This window comes from Pinus tabuliformis, chromosome 6, assembly GCF_031772625.1.
Source record: "Pinus tabuliformis cultivar Carrire ecotype Pingquan chromosome 6, CPIR1, whole genome shotgun sequence".
Classification (NCBI taxonomy): Eukaryota; Viridiplantae; Streptophyta; class Pinopsida; order Pinales; family Pinaceae; genus Pinus; species Pinus tabuliformis.
The window spans coordinates 1940617172-1940637133 of NC_142292.1; positions in this window are offsets into that span (position 1 = coordinate 1940617172).

Genomic DNA, 19962 nt, shown 5'->3' on the forward strand with positions numbered 1-19962 from the left:
AAAAATTAACTCTCCAATTGTTCAGGGTATTAATGATACTATTACCATCCCTATTAGACTATTGGAAAATGGAAGAGAAGGAATCCCATAACCAGGTAGTATAAGGGCAGCTGTTGAGAATGTGCTCCATGTTTTCCTCCTCCTTTTCGCAAAACTGACATCTGGAGGGCCCCAAGAATCCCCTTTTCCGTATGTTATCCCAAGTTAAGATTTTTCTATGGTGTACCAACCACATGAAAATCTTAATTTTCATCTAGCCTTGGTGCTTCCAGAGGCACAACCAAGTTTTGTCTGGAGCCCTGTTATCAAGCCCCAGAAGCATGCTCTTGGCTTCCTTAAGATCAAAGTTGCCTTTATTGTTATTGCCCCATCTCAATTGGTCATGTCCCTCTGTCACTAAAATCATTCTTTGTTTAAGTATACTTCCAAGAGCTTCTGCCTTCATTTTCATGGGGCTATCCTCTCCATAGTTAAGTCTACTCCAGCTTCTCCATTTTCCTGAGGTCTGAGATTGATCCTAGAAGTCCTTGACGTTATTTAATCCTGTTTGAGAGTAACAAAATCCTCTGTTAGTAGAATCGGTTCCTGCTGCCATTTATCTTCCCAAAAGAGTGCCAGATCACCAGCTCTGATTTCCCAGAAGCAGTTGTTTTGCACAAGGTTTCTGTTATCCCAGGCTCTATTCCAGATGTGAGACCCTTTCACATAGCCAGACATTCTTATTAGATCCTTGATGTGCCAAGAGCTTGCATATTTTTCTTTCCAGATTCTAGCCCATTGAGCTTGTGGCTCTTTGACCCAGTGCCACCAAAGCTTGGCTCCTAGAGTTTTATTGAGAATCTCCTGATCATCCAAGCCTAGCCCTCCTTGTCCTTTGGGTCTGCAGATTTTGTCCCAAGAGACCAGGGCCCATTTCTTCTTAGTTTCTTCTTTACCCCAGAGGAAATCTCTTTGAATGTTTCTGAATTTTTCTAAAACACCTTTGGGAGCTGGGAGGGCTGATAACATGAAGACCGAGATTGATTGAAGAACCACCTTTGTGAGAACCAACCTACTTGCCAGATTCATGACCCGGAAAGTCCAATTTCTGACTTTGTCTTGCAATTTATTTATCATCTATTCCCAGATACTTTTGTGCATTGGTCTGTCTATAAGAGGAATTCCCAGATACTTTGTAGGGAGGGAATCCCTTTGGAAGCCCAGAATTCTCGAAATGTTATTTTGAACAGCAATATTAGTATTAAAGAAAAAAAAAATTGACTTGGAAAGATTAACTTCCATACCTGTAGCCAAAGAAAATTCCTTCAGGATTAGATTATAGGTTGAAGCTTCTTTGACTATGGGGAGCCCTTTCCGCAAGGTATCATCAACAAATTGTTGATGAGTCAGAGTTTGACCATTTTCTGATAATTTCATACCTTTGATTTTGCCCGTTTCTGTAGCATGCTTAATAGATCTGCCTAGACCCTCCATCATGAGAAGGAAGATAAAGGGAGAGAGTGGATCCCCTTGCCTATGGCCTCTAGAAGGAATGAAAATATCTGAGGGGGAACCATTCACCAGAATTGAAAAACTGGTAGAGGTTACCAGAGCCATGACCCAGCGTATCCAGTTATGGTCGAACCCAAAAGCCCTGAGAACTTTTTTGATGTAGCTCCAATTGACCTTATCATAGGCTTTTGCTATATCTAATTGCATTATCATCCCCGCCTGTTTTTTACTGTTAAGTGTGTGGACCACCTCATGGGCTTGAATGATGTTATTCAAGATTTGTCTGCCCTCCACATACCCTGATTGTTCCTCAGAAACTAAAGAAGGAAGGAGGGGTTTAAGTCTGTTAGCCACTACTTTAGAGATGATCTTGTAAACCACATTGCATAAAGCAATGGGTCTGAATTTGTCTGCAGTTTGGGATGATTCCTGTTTGGGGATCAGGGAGATGAAGGAAGTATTGAGGGATTTCATGATCATTTTACTGGATCTGGAGTCCTCCACTGTTGGCATTATGATACATACATTGTACTTGATGGAAACCCACTCATCTCAGATGATAAATTATAGTGCAGCAAAGTTCACGCACTTTAATGAAGATAAAAGTTTCTTTCATGTAGAGAAAAGTTCACGCAGTTTCATGAAGATAAAAGTTTCTTTCATGTAGAGAAAAGTTCACGAACTTTCATGAAGATAAAAGTTTCTTTCATCTAAAGAAAAGCTCACGCACTTTCACGCAAAGAAAATTTTCTTTCATGTAGAGAAAAGTTCACACACTTTCATGCAGAGAAACGTTTCTTTCATATATAGAAAAGTTCACACACTTTCATGCAGAGAAAGTTCCTTTCATGAAGAGAAAAGTTCATGCACTTTCATGGTTGGCTCATGGTATTAGTCCGACAGTTTTTGATCCTATGGTTTTGGTCCGTGGTATTGCATCCAAAAGTGTTGACCCCAAGTATTGGGTTCATGGTATTGTGTTATTATGGTTTTGGACCGTGGTATTGTGAAAGGCCTAAGACTATAAAAGAGGAAGGAGATCATTTGGCAAGGCAATCAATCTGAATGAATTGAATATCTAATAAGTGCTAGATCTGAAATATTTTTGATTAGGGTTATGGTGCAGATCTGGATCTGAATGAAGGAGGAACCTTAGCGCATAAAGAAGGATAAGTTCTATTGATGGGTCATAATCTTTAATATTGAATAATAGTATCTTTGTATGATTTTGATCTATTATATGAGGCGCATTCTTGATCTATAAATATGACAATCTAGGTTAATTAGTGTCTGAATATTTGAAAGAATGAATTATTCTTTATAGATCTATACATAGGTTCAGTGAAGTAAAAGAGCGTATACACGCTAGTTCAGTGAATGAAAACGGCGTATACGCAGGTTGGTCCAAACACAGGAGAGTATGCACGCAAGTTTTAGGTTGTTGAAGTTGTGTATATCTTTTAAATTATGATCTAGCTGCCTTTATTTATTGTTGCAATATTCTGGGTTTAGAATTTGGTGTGTGGTTACTGTTACTGTGTTCTGGGTACAGCTGTCAGAGAAGTGTTTACTTGATTTAGTGCTAATTGGGGAAAAGGAGATTGCTTGATGCAGATATACTTGATGATTGATTGATGTTCATGGATCTAGTCTGAAAATTTATGAAACGTGGTCCCTGTAAGAAAGAGAAGGTTGTAGCCTTCAGTAGGCCAGCACCTACATACTAGTATCTTGGCTACTACAAGAGCTAAGGGGGTTGTAGCTCCCTTCGAGTAGAAGCTAGAAAACGAGAGGGTTGTAGCTCTCTACAGGTTGTAGCCTGCGTACAAGTAAATGACTACACCAATACATTGTAAAAGGAAGTTTCTAATTAAAGAAAGATAGAGACGAATTGCAGCAGGTGGTTTTCACCCACATTGGGTTTGCACCTTATATCTTGTGTTATTGTGTGTGACTGTCTTCTGTTCTGTTTTACTGGTCTGGTTACTATCTATTTCACTCAGATACACTAAAAGATAAAGTAAATCATAAGTTTGCATTGTATACGTGGGTTTCCTTCTACATAGTTGCGTATATACGCAGGTTTTACTAAGTGAAGTAGCGTATATCTTCTGAATTTTAAAAAGGAAGTATTTGGCTTGATAATACTAATTCCCCCCCCCGCTTAGTATTATTTCCAAAAATTGGTATTAGAGCAGGTGCTTCTAAAGAAGCTTGATCACTTGGAGGAAGATCCATCATCATGAGCAACTACGAGAGAGAAGCTGCTTTCGAGGCTTCAGGCAAAGGAGACTACTATGAGTCAGGACACGTGTCAGAAGAAGAAGAAGAATCAAATTTTGTCAAGAATCTTCAACAGGGTGTTGGAAGATTCCGAGGTAAGTTACCTTTCAAATGCTTCACTTGTGGAAGAGTCAGTCATTATGCTGCCAAGTGTCCTCATAAGGATAAGATTGACAAAGGGAAGAAACTTGTTAGATGGAACAAGAAACCGAATGCAACTAAGAAAAGTTACTACACTCATGAAGATAGTGATGACCTATCAAATAGTGACAAAGATGAACGAGGTAATGATTATAAACTTTTAATGGCTTTTGAAGATGATGATTACATGGACACTATAGATGTAGATGGTTTTTATGAAGAGATTTCTAGACTCAAAACATGTTTAGAAGAAAAAGATATGATCATTGATACTCTGCAATTCCAACTTGATGAAAAAGAAAAATTTCTTGAGAAGTTAGAATGTGAAATTGTTGGCCTTAGAAAAGAAATTGAGAAAACAAAGGCTCTTAATATTAAATTTGTTAAAGGATCTGAAACTCTGAATGAGATTATCAATGTACAACGTTCTCCACTAATGAAGACAGGTCTGGGGTATAATGGAGAAGCATCTCAAGCATCCACCTCAAAGAGTTATCTTGATGTAGCAAGGAGGAATGAGCAAAAGCCCAATGGAGATCAGCAGGTAAAACAGGGACGAATTACATCATGAATAAACAAAGACTACCAGGTAAACCAGGGGCAATCAATCTTAAGGGTGAACAAAAGGTATAACCAGCCATAGGTAAAAACTTCTCAATTTGCTTCAAGAATGGATGACAATAGAAACTACAATTATTTGGCTGGTCGATTTGATAATCGCAGAAGTTTCTTCAATGGACAATGTTTCTCTTGCCATAACTTTGGTCACAAAGCATCTCAATGTGTTGCCTATAAGACAATCATGACTAGAGAATCTCAAAAACAAAGAAGTATGACTGGGATTATGAAAAGGACCTATAACAACTTTTTGGCCCTTGAAAATGAAATTGAATTTTCTATTTGTAATAACTTTGGTCATGAAGATTCTAAATGCAGGAGCAGGTTTCGGCAGACAAAGGAACAAGCCTCAAGCACCAGAACATGGAGAATAAAGGAACCACAACTAGAAAGATGTGGGATAGATTTTTATGCAAAAGGACAGGAAAATCTATGGTACATCGATAGTGGATGTTCAAAGCATATGACAGGTGATAAAGAAAAACTTGAATCATATAGTGTTTTAGAAAAGGGAAAGAAAGTTTCATTTGGAAATGATACCCCTGCAGTCATAAAAGGAAGAGGCACTGCTTAGTTGAAAGAAAACGTCAAAGCTGGAAATGTTTTGTATGTTGATGGCTTGAAGCGTAATCTACTAAGTGTCAGTCAGATGTGCGATCAAGGAACCGAGGTAATATTTCGATCAAATGGATGTAGTATTCGTGATCTTGATACAGGAAAAATAGTGATCAAAGGTAGAAGAACTCCAAATAATTTATACATATTTGAAGAAGGACAACAACAATGCTATTTGAGCAAGGATGATGAACACTGGTTATGGCACCAGAGATTGGGGCATCTAAGCTTTTCACAAATAAGGAAAGCATGCAAATACCAGGCAGTTCGTGGTCTTCCAGATATCAAAATTCCAGACAACACAATATGCAAATCATGTCAGTTTGGTAAGAAAACCAGAATTAACTTCCCTGAGATGGAAGGATCAGCTAGTAGGCCTCTTGAGCTAGTCCATACAGATGTATGTGGTCCATTTAGGACAAGGTCACCTCGAGGAGAAGAATACTTTATATTATTCATTGACGACTTTTCCAGGATGGTTTGGTTAGGACTTATGAAGCACAAAGATGAAGCATTCGAAAAATTCAAATCCTTCAAAGCCTTGGCTGAAAACGAATCAGATCAAAAAATTAAGTGCCTCAGGTCCGACAGAGGTGGGGAGTTTACGTCAAATGATTTTTTCGATTTCTATGAAGAACATGGAATAAGAAGGGAATTCTCTATAGCTAGGACTCCTCAGCAAAATGGAGTGGTGGAAAGGATGAACAGAATGGTCCAAAAAATGGCTTGTGTTATGCTTTATGAGTTTGGAACTCCTGCAACCTTCTAGGGTGAAGCTGCATTTGCTGTAGTTGTTATTCTCAACAAAACAAATGTCCGAGTGAACAACACTCAAACTCCTCATGAGCTCTGGTATGGTGAGACTCCTTCAGTAAAGCACTTCAAAATTTTTGGAAGCAAATGCTATATTAAGAATAATGATGAACAGCTTGGCAAACTTGAACGTAGAGAAGATGAAGGCATTCTCCTTAGTTATTCTCCCCACAACAAAGCATATAAGTGTTACAATAAAAGACTTGGAAGAATTTTTAACAGCATTGATGTAGTGGTTGATGAAAAAGGATACATTCCTAGGAAAGTAAATTTTGAAAATATCGAAGAGGATGAAGACTACTCTCCAAATCAGATTGATGAGGAAGAAGAACCTCAAGAGGCACCAAAGGAACAGATAAGGATAGAATAGAAGACTCCATCCAGGTACGTTCAGAAGAATCATCCAGAATATCAGATTTTGGTGCAGAAAGAGGTAGGTGTACAAACAAGAAGAACAATTGCAGAAGCCTCAAGCTATTTGGCATTGCTCTCCTCCACTGAACCTCAAAATGTAAAAGAGGCATGCAAAGATGAATGCTGGGTCAAGGAAATGGATGAAGAACTTGAGCAGATCGAAAAGAATAACACTTGGGAGTTGGTTCCTAGACCAAAATATAAGAATGTCATAGCAACAAAATGGATCTTTAAAAACAAGTTGAATGAAAATGGGGAAGTGATTAGAAACAAGGCCAAACTTGTTTCTAAAGGGTATGCTCAACAAGAAGGTATAGACTTTGAAGAAACTTTTGCTCCCGTTGCTAGACTTGAGGCCATCCAAATGTTCCTTGCTCTCTCAAGCTTTCAGAAGTTCAAATTATTTCAAATGGACATGAAATCAGCCTTTCTGAATGTTGACTTAGAAGATGAAGTGTACATTGAGCAACTAGATGGCTTCATCCTTGGGAATGATCCAAATCTTATATGCAAACTAAAAAAGGCTCTCTATGGTCTTAAACAGGCTCCAAGGGCTTGGTACTACCGTTTGGACAAATATCTTCATCAACAGGGTTTTTCAAAAGGATCAGCAGATAGCAATCTTTATATAAAAATTGAAAATGACAAATTGCTAATACTTGTTGTGTATGTAGATGATATTATCTTTGGCAACAATGAAGAATCTATGAGTCAAAGCTTTGCCTTGGTAATGCAGAAAGAATTCGAAATGTCTTTGCTTGGAGAACTGACATATTTTCTTGGATTGCAAATCCAACAAAATGAAGGCGATATCTTTTTGTCTCAAACCAAGTATTTCAAGAAGATCTTGAAGAAATATGGCATGGAATATGAAAAACCAGTATGCACCCCTATGGTTACATGATGCAGCCTCAGTGCAAATGATGAATCTACAGCAGTGCATCAACCGACCTATAGATCCATGATTGGAAGTCTTCTTTATTTGACAGGTACTCAACCAGACATCATGCATGCAGTGGGAATAGTTGGAAGATTTCAGGCAAATCCTAAAGAAACCCATCTTCAGGCAGTAAAGAGAATTTTCAAGTATCTTCAAGGAACTCAAAACTATGGCTTATGGTATCCTAGAGATACAGATCTCACTCTACATGCTTATATAGATGCAGATTGGGCTGGAAGCGTGGATAACAAAAAGAGAACAAGTGGTGGAGCATTCTTTATGGGTTCCATATTAATATCTTGGTTCAACTAGAAATAGAGTTCAATTTCTTTATCTACAGCTGAAACGGAATATGTGGCTGTTGCATCTTGTTGCACTCAACTTCTTTGGATGATGCAAACCTTGCAGGACTTTCAAATCCCTTGTACACCACCTATCTCCATCTTATGTGATAATACAAGTGCAATCATCATTTCTAAGAACCCAATCATGCATTCAAAAACCAAGCACATACCAATCAAGTATCACTTTCTCCAGGAACAAGTGTTGGAACAAAAGGTCAAGTTGGAGTATGTTCCTTCTAAGGAATATGTTGTTGATATTCTCACCAAACCATTGCCTAGGGAGACATTTGAATACCTCAGACAGAAGCTGGGGGTAGTTGATGCATCATCTTGCTATTAATTCTTGTCTATTTCAAAGAAAAATGGGTGTACATGAGTTGCCTGAGGAGGATCCGCGTACATACGCAGGTTTGCGCAGATATAGTCGCGTATATGGACGCTTGATGGATATCAGTAGGGACAAGCTCTGGCTATGGTGGAGATAATCTGAATTGAGTCTGAAAGAGACCTTCTGGCACAGGTTCAGGGGGAGCAGATAAACTTCTAATGATGCATTGTTGGCATTATCTTAGAAGCTTTTGGTTCTAGTTCACAGATGTTGTTGGTTTCAGGTGGAACAAATGCAGAGAAAGAACAGAAGGAAATCATGGTTGCTGATATGAATGGTGATTAACAGATGCTGTTGATATTAGTTATTGATAAATTCCATAGTCTTGCTCTAGATATTTCGTCTCTATGCCATATATGTCTTTTGTTATCAAGGTCATGTAACAGCCTTTTTTGGTTTCCCCACTATGCCTGGGATGAATGATGTAACGTACTTGTTTATCATGATTAAACTTCTGGTGTAAGCCCACTTGGATGGGTGGATGAGTCAATATTTGTATATCCTCACTTGGTTGAGAGATGGATGTATGTATGAATCTTTGGTGATAGGAAGGTCATTTAAGATAGAGTCATGTTCTTCTTGTAGAACATCTTTTTGCAGATCTTGCTTATAGTCAGGGGGGGCATGAACAGCACACTTCAGTAGAGCAGAGACTTCAGCATGTACTCAGAGGAAGCATGGATAGAGTGGTACACCTTGGCATATACAAAGGGGGAGCTCATTCAGAGATTTCAGCAGGTACTCAGGGGGAGTATGGGCAGCAGAAAGTTTATCTAGGAAAGAGATTATCTTGGTCTGCCCTTTGCCCTTGATGACAAAGGGGGAGAGTGATTGGTTGTTGTTTCCATCAAGTCCAAAGGGGGAGATTGTTGGCATTATGATACATATGTTGTACTTGATGGAAACCCACTCATCTCAGATGATAAATTATAGTGCAGCAAAGATCATGCACTTTCATGAAGATAAAAGTTTTTTTCATGTAGAGAAAAGTTCACGCACTTTCATGAAGATAAAAGTTTCTTTCATGTAGAGAAAAGTTCACGCACTTTCATGAAGATAAAAGGTTCTTTCATGTAAAGAAAAGTTCACTCACTTTCATGTAGAGAAAAGTTTCTTTCATGTAGAGAAAATTTCACGCACTTTCATGCAGAGAAAAGTTTCTTTCATATAGAGAAAAGTTCACGCACTTTCATGCAGAGAAATGTTCCTTTCATGAAGAGAAAAGTTCACGCACTTTCATGGTTGGCTCATGGTATTAGTCCAACAGTTTTTGATCCTATGGTTTTGGTCCGTTGTATTGCATCCAAAAGTGTTGACCCCAAGTATTGGGTTCATGGTATTGTGCTATTATTGTTTTGGACTGTGGTATTGTGAAAGGCCTAAGACTATAAAAGAGGAAGGAGGCCATTTGGCAAGGAAATCAATCTAAATGAATTGAATATCTAATAAGTGCTAGATCTGAAAAATTTGTGATTGGGGTTACGGTGCAGATCTGGATCTAAATGAAGGAGAAACCTTAGCGCATAAAGAAGGATAAGTTCTATTGATGGGTCATAATATTTAAGCTTGAATAATAGTATCTTTGTATGATTTTGATCTGTTATATGAGGTGCATGCTTGATCTATAAATCTGACAATCTAGGTTAATTAGTGTCTAAATATTTGAAAGAATGAATTATTCTTTATAGATCTGTACGCAGGTTCAATGATGTGAAAGAGCGTATACACGCTGGTTCAGTGAATGAAAATGACGTATACGCAGGTTGGTCCAAACACAGGAGCGTATGCACGCAGGTTTCAAGTTGGTGAAGTAGCGTATATCTTTTAAATTATGGTGTAGCTGCCTATGTTTATTGCTGCATTATTCTAGGTTCAGAATTTGGTGTGTGGTTACTCTTACTGTGTTCTGGGTACAGCTGTCAGAGAAGTGTTTACTTGATTCAGTGCTAATTGGGGAAAAGGAGATTGTTTTATGCAGATATACTTGATGATTGATTGATGTTCATGGATCCAGTCTGAAAATTTATGAAACGTGGTCCCTGGAAGAAAGAGAAGGTTGTAGCCTTCAGTAGGCCAGCACCTACGTACTAGTATCTTGGCTAGTATAAGAGCTAAGGGGATTGTAGCTCCCTTCCAGGAGAATCTGGATAACGAGAGAGGGTTGTAGTTCTCTTTAGGTTGTAGCCTGCGTACTGGTAAAGGACTACACCAGTACATTGTAAAAGGAAGTTTATAATTAAAGAAAGATAGAGATGAATTGCAGCAGGGGGTTTCCACCTTATATCTTGTCTTCTTGTGTGTGACTGTCTTCTATTCTGTTTTACTGGTCTAGTTACTGTCTATTTCACTCAAATACACAGATTAATAATCAACATCTGAAAGATAAAGTAAATCATAAGTTTGCATTGTATACGCGGGTTTCCTTCTACATAGTTGCGTATATATGCAGGTTTTATTAACTAAAGTAGCGTATATCTTCTAAATTTTAAAAAGGGAATATCTGGCTTGATAATACTGATTCACCCCCCCCCCCTCTCAGTATTATTTCCAACATCCACAACCTCCAGAATATCATGTTTAACAATGTGGCAACAAGCTTTGAAGAAGTCCACATTGAAACCATCAGGCCCTGGAGCTTTCCAGTTCTTCATTTCTTTAAGAACTTCACTGACTTCGTCACCAGTAACAGGCCCGTTGAGATTACGATTATCCTCTCTAGACACCAATTTGCGAATATGGCTTGTGATTTCTTTGATGGAAAGTTCCTTGTCTAGATTATTTTCCCGGGTGATATCTCAGAAATATTCGACAAGCACCGCTTCAATACTAATATGGGTATTCTGTACTTGTCCATTTTCATCCTTTATCATTGAGATTATGTTGTGTGCTCTGTTGGCCATTGTGGATCTGTGAAAGAATTTTCTATTTCGCTCTCCTTCCTTGAGCCACAGCATTCTAGACTTTTTCCCCCAGAAAGTTTCCTCTTGTTTGCATACATTATCCCATTCTTGGTGATATTTCTCAGCCTGATCGCTTTTGATTTTGTCAAAGCCATATTTGATAAGGGCCTGTTGAATTGTTGTAATTTGATTTCCAGTGCTCTTTTGTTCTCGAAAATATTACTAAACTCCGTTTTGTTCCACTCTTTTAGTTTAAACTTGACATGCTTAAGTCTTTTATGAAGGAGGAACATTTTTGTTCCCTAGAATGGCAACTCATCTGTCCACCACTTTTCAATATTGTTGATGAAATCAGAGTGAGAGAGCCAAATGTTCTCGAATTTGAAGGGCATGTTCCTGGGAGAGAAGACACCCTTGAAATCCAATTGGAGCGGCCAGTGGTCAGAGCCGCCAAAGGGAAGGATCGTTGCTATTAAATATGTATCAGTAAACAATAGCTCCTCTGAAATCATGAACCTGTCCAACCTCGAGGAAACATGTGCCTTACCTCCTCTTTTGTTATTCCAAGTGAAAAACCCATTGTTTAGGGCTACATCTATTAGTTTCATGTGTTCTGTGAAAGTATGAAATGCTAAAGAGTCTCCGAAGAGCGCTTTGGTACCTCCCTTTTTTTTGAGAGTGATTTTATCATATTAAAGTCTCCTCCCAAGATCCAAGGAAATCCAGCCTGTCTGTGCCTGAGATCGATAAGGGAGTCTAATAATTTAAGCTTGTCATCCATTCTTTGAGGACCATACACATTGGTGACCAGATAGGTTTTTGGCTCCCCCACTAGTTGCAGGACCACTGATAAATAATTCCTAGATGCTTCTGCATCTGAAATACTGATTTTCTTTGGATTCCACAGAGTTAGAATACCCCCAGCTGTGTTTCCGCTTTAAATTCTGGGAAATAAAATCTATTAAGCCATTTGCTATGGAGTTTTTTTTATCTTCTGGATGGAACATTTATTTTCCTGGATGAAGATAATATCTGGCATTTCCAGTTTCATTCTATGACTGAGCATTCTTTGTTTTCTTTTTTTACCTAGACCTCTAATATTCCATGATGTGAGCTTCATGATTAAATATTAGTAAAATAATAACTAGTTAGATCTTTCATCTTATCTAAGTCTATCATTAACTTTCCACACTCCATTAAGAGATCCTTCTGCTTTTTCCTTCGTCTCTTTTTTCCTGCATTTCTTGTTGCTATCCTTGGAATAGCTTTCATTATCTTAACTCCTTTGTGTTCCTGCTTTTCACTGATTTTTCCATTTTCTAAATCTGTGTCCTGAGTTTTCCATAAGAATAGCTGCTGAATCTTGTTACAGTCTTCTTGTGGTAGTGAATCTATCCCTCCCATGGACCCCTGCCTCAAGAATCCTTCTAGATCTAGATGCTCCTTATCTAGAATTTCCTGAAGCTCATGATCTTCCAGATCTGTTTCACTTTGGGTCATTTCCTGATCCATTTATGGTTTCGTTTCATTTAATGTGTGTTCTTTCTTATTTCCATCTCTTGTGATGGGTTAAATCTGTTGTCCCTTCCATATCCATTCCCTTAGGGCCATCCACCATAGATTGTTCTCCATTTGCCATTTCTGCATTTTCCTCTAGAACATGATATTTATTTTTTCTAACCTTTTGTCCCTCATTACGTGGTTACCTTGGTCCTTTTTTGCTGTCGTTTCCTCTGCTAATGACTTTTTGGAAGCTGTCTTGATCCTTCATTTCCTTAGTTTTACTTTCAATTTCTTCTTGACTAATAGGGAAATCTCTGATCAAGTGCCTGTGTTCATGGCATTTACGACACCTGAAAGGGATATGTTTGTAATCTACTGTTTGAGCCCATTCCTCATCAAAAACTTCTAGGATGACTTCATCCGGGAGGGCTCCTGATAGATACATTTCCACACAGATCCTTGCATATGAAGTGTATTTGCCTCTTCTTGTGGCTTCTGAGGCTTTGATAAAACGTCCTAGTTTGTTACCTATGGCAGCCAGCGTTTCAGTTTGCCAATAATCAAGAGGAAGAGAATAAAGTCTTATCGACACCAGTACCGAGGTGAACATCTCCTGCTCTGGCACAAAGTTCATTATCCAAGGCCGCATGTAGAGGCCAGCTGCTGCATAAAGTAGGGTCCTCCTTCGAATATTTTGTCTGTGTCTTTGATGTTTGTGAACACCACCGTGAAGAAACCCTTGGACCCTAGATGCAGATCTATGCTTCCTTTGGGTTTCCAGTGATACTTAATCCATAACTGTAAAGCCTTTTATGTGGGCCATATGCCCATAAACTTGCAGATTATAGCGTAGGTCCCCATATGTTCTCTGAGTACATAAAGAGCAGGATCATTTAGCACCACTCTGGGAGTGACCTCCATTTTGGGTTTACACAGTCCTTTTTGCTTATTGTTCTTGGTACCCTAACTTTTGTATTCTTCTTCTTTGTCTTTAGTGCTGACATTTTCCTTCGGTCTGCCCCCCTCTGTTTCCTTGTTATTATTTCTTTGTTCCTTCTCTTCCAAATCTCTGACTTTGCCCAGTGGGGACTTACCTTGATTAGCTGCCACAGTTTTGTAGGAGGGAGGGGGGCTCCCTCCCCTACTCATTTCCATTGGAGGCAGGCCCTAAACCTTTTCAAACTCCGATGACACGGATTTATGGCCTACCACTGATCCGTAGTTAGCACCCTCAGTTTTGGATCACACCCACAGCTTGTTCGTGCCTTCAGCTCCAGTTCATGCCCTCAGGTGGTATGCTCTGGTCTGCTCTTCCTGCAATATTTAAGCTCCCTTCAAGAAGCTATTATAAGATAAGGAGAAAGAAATAATTTTTTTAATGTAATACATATATATATATATATATATTATTATGATGCTAACATCCTGATTCAAGCTTTTGAGAAGAAGGAAGAAATCAAAGGCCAATTGCAAATGATGTAGGTTTCCATACAAATAAAGAATAAATAAATTAATGAAAGGTTAAGCTAGATGGAAAACCTCAGGGATGAATTCACAACAAAAGAAAATCAACATCTTCAAACAATGACATATTATAAAGCTATTATTGATAAATCCCTTTTTGCCCCTATACCTCGAATGCCAAAACTTTAAACCCCCTACAACTGAAATATTATTTGTTATAATAAGAGATTAATGATGTAAAATTTGAAAATGAATAGGCTAAGAAATGGGACAGAGTATAGGTGCAACATAGAAATGACGTCATTAAGAAAGTAGAGGGCACCCTGAGGGAGAAGTAGAATGAAATCATGTCCTTGCAGGAGGTACTCAAAGTAACCTTTACTAGAAGGCATGTTCTCATCTAGGAAAAGGAATAAATATGGAGAGAAATTGATCAAAATATTTCAAAAGGTCAATATTATGTGATGATTCTAACGGATTGTGAAAAGGGGATAATGAAAAATGATAATTTGGAGGTCAGAAATATTTCTTTCCTACTTGAGTAAAGATTAAAGGAGGTATACTAACTTATTGATTTCATTAATACTATAAAGGAAGAGACCCTCACTGACATGAATCTTTCTAAAATGGACCAATGTATCTTCTCCTTGTGCATGGTAAAGGACAAACATGAATGCATGTTTCTCATGAAAGAGGAATTTGAAAATGTTGATAGGAGGATGGAAAAATTCAAAAATGAATGGAACTATCTGGGTAAGTTCAGAGTTTGCTCTTTTTGGGGAAGGAAAATTTATTGATATCAGATGTGGAGTTCCATAAGAACCTAAAGGGAACTGAAAAATTATGTTGTTTTCCTATCTATCATTAGTGAGGAGGCTATTTTGCCTCACTCAGTCATCATCGCCTTATGCAAGGATTTTAATATATTTGCCACAATAGATAAATTGATACAAAGTCTGCCTAGAGCTCTTTACTAACTCAAGTTGTAGATAATAGTGATAGTAACCAAGTACATGAATGTTACTTTCTTATCACCTATTGACTGGACTAAAATTTCAAAGGTCAGGAGGTATCTGAGTAGAAACATAATCTTAGAACAGGATGCTTCCAACATGTAGGAAGTTTAACCAATTGAGTCCATGCAATTGGTTAGTGATTAACTGGAAGGATGGAATTAAGTGTCACTTAATACTCCTCAAGTCGCTAATGCTAAGATATGGGGATCCCAAAGTTCGCCACCTATCGCCACGTCAAATAAGCCAAAGGCAATAAAGTGTTCGTTAAAATGCGAAGGCATTCATTGGAACTTTATTTGTTTATTTTTGATCAAGGGATTTAATTATTAATGTCATTAGTTTTAGAATATTTACTTTGTACCATTACTTTTGAAAACTCTTATAAATGACCCTGTTTCTTGTTTAGTGGGGGTCGATGACAAGATAACCTATTTTTGACATTATTAGATCTTCATGTACTTACTACTAGATCTGTTGTTTATCGAGTGACTCGTTCATGCATCTTTAATGAATTGATCATTTTTTTTCTTATATGTGATCACATTGGTTTATGAAGTTCTGAATTAAAAATATTGTTTCATGATTCAACAACATAACTTTAATTTAATTTCCGTGCTTTGTTAATATGTATTATTCATGGCTTGGTGATTAAAATATTTAGTTTTTGACTTGTGAATTAGAGTTCCTTGAGTATTCCTTAGGAACATCTAATTAGCCATTTGGTAAATAAATTTCAACTACTCAGTGTTTATCATAGTTTGATAGTTTTTTAAGTTTTTTGTCTTTATAAAGTTAGTCTTACGTCGAATTGACTAGGTTACTCCTCTTTGATTAGAAGCAGATTGTCTATGATATTATTGTTTTAATATATATTATTGATTCATAACTTATTGACAGTTTAATCTAAGAACAAAGGAATGATTATAATTGTTGTAGTGATTTATCTGACTCTATTTATTTAGAAATACAAATTCAATCATTATTTCATATGTTATCACGTCATTTTTGTTTTTTTAAGATGGTTATTTTTTATTTTAATTTTTACATGTCATTAATATTCAATTTTGATCCCTGGATGCGGGTGTTACTGCGGTCATAAATGGCTCTAACGCAAACTATTACTACCATGTACCGCATGCATCAGAGCAGTGGGGCTCCCCAGACCTTCACCTCAGGTAAAATGGATGATCAGTAGTTCAACGGCAACGGTGGTGTCTGCACATTTATGGTTTACTTGGTTCAAAGCATGGCAAGGATAGTTATATTCATTACCACCCAGCTCTTCCCTTTCACGGTGTGTTTCAATTACTCTGGTTCTGAGTTCTGGTTCGCAATTTCTCCTGGAAGCAAGAGAGTCCTCCTTCTCAGAGGCGTGCCTTGCAGGTTTCAAGCACGTCGCAGGGGTAAGCAGCTCACTCATCCTTCTCTGGCTCACGCATTTTGCTTTTCAATTGTGCTCTTTGTTGTTTCTGTGGTTTCCATCACCCTTCTCTTGCTATTCATCATGGTTCGACAAGGGGGAATGAAGAGACCCAGAGGTAATCTCGGTGATGGCTCTCGGCTTTCTCCCAGTAGCTCTGATAACCCTAATCACTCCCCTGCTAATCTCCCTCCACCTCAGGTGAATGTGCAGCCCTCTAGCTCTGTTCGTCGGCCTCTCTCAAAAAATGCCTTTCAAACCACCCATATTAAATTCCAGAGTAACCTCAATCGACCTCTGATCTCTACCCACATCACCTTAATTATCTCTGAGGAAGAAAATCAAATCCATCCTTTGGCTTGCATTGCTCCGGAACCCTCTCAGAGCAGTGAGCAGCCTCTGACCTTGGACAGCCTAGAGAAAGCTTTGGTGGAACATACAGGCCATACTAATAGCCCGAGAATTACTCTACCCCATGTCGATATTCTCCCTGCTGAGGGGGATGAAGCTCTGAATGATTCCAACCACCCAATTTTAATCCCTGAGGACGATAAGGTCGACGATGAAGTTCTGGGGGTGGCTAGTGACCGTCCAGCAGATGAGAAGACTTCTGGTGGGGTTAAGGAAGACTAAGGTCACGCGGCACTATTCGGTTTCTTTTTTCCTTTTGTCTATCAAGTAGACAACTATTTTCAGGTTTCCTTGATAAAACACATGGCTTATCTCCATCAGCTTGAAGTTTTGCTCAGTTCCAGGGCAGAAGCAAGGTTTTACAGGCAGACTTGCAATGGCTTCCCACTTCTATGCTCTCGTGCACAATCTCTCTCATCTTCTGGTCCTTATCTGAAATGTTTTTCTGTTATGAAGTTTTTTGTAGCACCTATGCTCAAAATCCTTACATTCTGAGGCGAACTTGCTATGTACAGAGGCCTCATGACTCTTTTGAGGTCTCGCTTACATGTAAAAATATTTTTATAAGTTAATAGATATTAGCCTTTGCTGAGAAAAAAAAATATTCACTTCTGATGTATGAAATATGTCATTGAGTCAATGATTTTTTATTTTAAATAAGCTTAACTCCTTCTTCCTATGACATATAATTACTAGAATGTTCTTCCTTTATCAATAATTGTTCTTACCTGATTCGCTTATTGAACATCATTATAATTGCAGTCAATGAATAACCCCTATGGTGTACAAGTGATCGACTTGAAGCACCTAGAGTGGGAGGACTAGGTCCTCATCGAATGTGTTCTTAAGTGGTTTCTTGTTGGGAATAATTTGAGAATCAATATAATTCTTGCATTGTTTCAAGGGAAAAAAATATTTTTTAAGTGTTTCTTTTAGGAGAATTTCTGACCTGTTGCAGCCTCATATTCTTTTTGGGTTAGCGGAAAAATAGAATATTTTTAATGGTTTATATAATTTTACATTGTAGGTCTCATGTACCCTAGACAAATTATGAAGGAATTGGGAGGTTTTAACCTAGGAGGACGAGCTTGAACAACCCATCTCAACATCTAATGACGACAAGAAAGGTTGAGGCCTTGACTTTGGTGACAAAGGTGCACATTCACCACTTGAACATGTACTCTCATATTGAACACCTACTATATTTATTAAAAGATAATAATAATAAAATAAAGAGGAAAAAAGTTTTAAATAATATATGACTTAAAATATATCATTGGCTACTCCAACCTGAACCCTGAAATGCATAACAAGGTAGAGATCAGATTTAACCAATACAACCTTAGATGACCCAAAATTTATAGTAATTATCATCAATAGAAGGAGATGAATCGAAGATTTTAGGAAGACTCACCCTAAGTTCCCAAATCCCAGAACAAGGGAGATTTTATGACCTCTTACTCTTATCGGTGAGTATGAATAAATAGATGGATAAGGTGCTTCACAAACTAAAACTCAAACTATTTGTATCCCCTCTTCTCCTAGAATGAGCCCACCTCCATCCATTACCAGTCCCTACCACCTTCTCCTCCTTCTCCCCCTTCTCCACCAGTCATGAATGCATGGGAAAATGCATGTTACTGCCCCCTCAACCTTTAGGGGTAGTTACATGACATTCCCCAAAAGTATGTTAAGAACCTTCCAAGACTCAACAATGAGGGGGAACGGACTATAGAAGAGCATGTAATAAAATTCCAAGACTACTGCAAAAAACTCGATGCAAAATATGATGATATATGTATCAGTGTTTTTGCTCATATTCTTAAAGAAGATGATAGGAAGTGTTCTAGGACCCTTGGGCCAAACAACATTAATTCATAAAAATTGAGGAAGAATTCAATAGTTCATCCATCAGGTCCAAGACTCTTATCCTTTTTAAACCAGTGTAGAACTGATTCCAATTTCGTAGATGTTAAAGGAAGTTGCAGATCTGCATTTCTTATTTCAAGGCAAAACCTAGAAAGGCGTGCGTTATTTGCATGATTTCTCCCAGAGAGGTGTAACGAGGATATATAGACTAGTTGAATTATTTCTTAAACAATTTTGAGTTAAGAAGAGCAACCAACTTTGGTTAATTGAATTTATAACCTTAAAGTTGAAACCTAACGAGTTTGTTTCTAATTTCAATATAATATTCATGAAATGTTATAAGCAACTCATGGTTAATGCCCGTCTATCTGATACTGTGACTATTTTTTCATATTATTCTACTCTTAATGATGATGTTTATTTTTCATTAAGATTAACATAGTCATCCACCCTAACTAACACATAAGCTAAGGCCTACTCATGCGAAGAAAATCTAATGTCCACTGGTAAGCGTGGCATCAGAGACAATCAACCTGAGGGGAGGAAAAAGTTACTGAATATACATCTTATATTTTGAGCTCTTCATCTTCCCAATAAAAAAAGTTTGATAGATGGTTAATATCATTAAGTATATGACTAATAAAATCTAAATATTAGAGATCGGAAACATGGGACCACCCACTGTTGCCCAAAATCCACTTGTTCAATAGATTTTTCGCCCTAATGCTTAGAATTTTCCTAACATAAATCTCAATTTCTCCCAAAGGAATCAACCACCTTCTCATTGCCTGAACAACCCTTAGATCCTATAAAGAGGGCAATGAGGAGAGGAAAAACCCTATCCATCCTCCATTACGAAATAAAACTAACCTCTTAGAAGATTACAATGATAATTTTGTTATTCAAGTTATAAATCCTTAGGAAGAAGAATATCCTTATATAAACTCTATTGATCCCTTTGACAACTGTGTCCTAGAACCAGTTGATGATATAGAGAAAAAAACTAGCCTCCTGAACTCCAATGTTTCATTGAGCATTTGGAGGCATAGTTCAAGCCAAGTACAAACTAAGACCCTATAAGAAGCAAGTAACCTGAGAATATATACCAAACAAAGATCCTTCTAAACATGATAAAATTCAAGATACACAAAAAGAGTCTCACCCTCAGGACTCAGATGCGCACCCTAGGTCTAATTTAAATCTACAAAATGAGTTGAATAAATTGAAAATCAACGTGCTCCTAAACAAAATAATTAAAGTTCCTTCTTCTAAACAGGAAATTAATACTTTCTTAAAAAACACTAATGCTTTAGCTCATGATATGGAATTCAA